This window comes from Elgaria multicarinata, chromosome 1, assembly GCF_023053635.1.
Source record: "Elgaria multicarinata webbii isolate HBS135686 ecotype San Diego chromosome 1, rElgMul1.1.pri, whole genome shotgun sequence".
NCBI classification, from domain to species: domain Eukaryota; kingdom Metazoa; phylum Chordata; class Lepidosauria; order Squamata; family Anguidae; genus Elgaria; species Elgaria multicarinata.
In genome coordinates this window covers 58,642,827-58,644,132 of record NC_086171.1, presented here as the reverse complement: position 1 = coordinate 58,644,132, position 1,306 = coordinate 58,642,827, and the positions used below count along the sequence as shown (strand labels likewise).

The 1,306-nt window shown below is 43.0% G+C and overlaps 1 non-coding gene across 1 annotated transcript; it reads left to right on the top strand.

The window, feature by feature from the left end:
• The first annotated feature begins 236 nt into the window (after positions 1-236).
• LOC134413532 (5S ribosomal RNA) lies at positions 237-355 on the top strand. Its single transcript, XR_010026537.1, has one exon. It is a non-coding gene; the product is annotated as a 5S ribosomal RNA (ribosomal RNA).
• Positions 356-1,306: the final 951 nt, after the last annotated feature.

Genomic DNA, 1,306 nt, shown 5'->3' with positions numbered 1-1,306 from the left:
TATGGTTCACTTGGTGATGTTGGGCACACCAGTATTTCTCAGCTTAACCTACTTCATGAGATTGTCATTATGATGCCCCACCACCACCCTTCACACTGCCCTGGGATCCTTAAATGAAGGGAAGGATGAGTAAATATCTGAAGAATACAGGTGACACTCCTATTTGAATATTGCATTCAAATATGCATTCAAAATATTGAATATTCAGCCAAATTGAATATTGCAATATTTGAAAGGCCTATGGCCATACTACCCTGAACACGCCCGATCTCGTCTGATCTTGGAAGCTAAGCAGGGTCAGGCCTGGTTAGTACCTGGATGGGAGACCGCCCAGGAATACCAGGTGCTGTAGGCTTAAAAAATAATAATAATTGAAAGTCTGGAAGTTCAAAGGGAATGCCAAAGAAAATGGCTATTCTTGCCCATTATCTCTTCTCTAATGACACTGGATTACATATGGCTACAATGAGGGGATTTCCACAGCTTCGTTCCTTTATTGCCATTTGTGTTCTGTAGGCTTATCATTCGTTCTGTTTCGCTTTCTTGTTTTTATTGCATTGTACATTGTAGACTGTTGTTTTTAGAACTTTCTAGAACATTGAGAGCCCTGACCTGAAAAACAATAAAAATAAATGTAGTTTTCCTCAGCACCTGCACCAGCCAAATGGTGTCATGCAATATTTTATTTGTTATTTATTTATGTATTACATTTTTATACCGCCCAATAGCCGAAGCTGTCTGGGTGGTTCACAAAAATATACAGTTCAGTTAGCAATTCACAGGTCTTCTTTCAATAACAGGGCTTAATGTTTGAAAATGTCCCTAAACAAGGTGCAAAGAGCTACTCCCCTGCATAACTCACATGAGATTAGGAGGTTCTTCACCTTCCAGACTGAGCTGAGCATTAGCATCTCTTGTCCAAAACTTAAACACTGCTAACCCAACGTTTACTTGACACGTCTCTAAGCGAGGAATCCTGTGGTTCCTGGGCAAGCATCCCAGGGATCATAGAATTGTTCCGATTTCACCTTCTGAGGTCATAGACAGCACTCTGACCTTGGAAGGGGGAGACGGAGATCATCGGACCGACCTACCTCCCAGGTGGCATGGAAAGAACCAGCTATGCCCTTTATCTGGGCAGAGGTAGCCTAGTTACTAGGGGTCTGCAGAGCAAGTCTGCTCCTACCTGAAATTCGGGGTGAAGCTCTGATGAGGCAATTCCCCACCCTAATTTTCGGGGCGGCTCAGTCTCCAAGCAAAAAACTGCTCCTTTTTCAGGGAACCGCTCTATTATTGTCAATGGGAA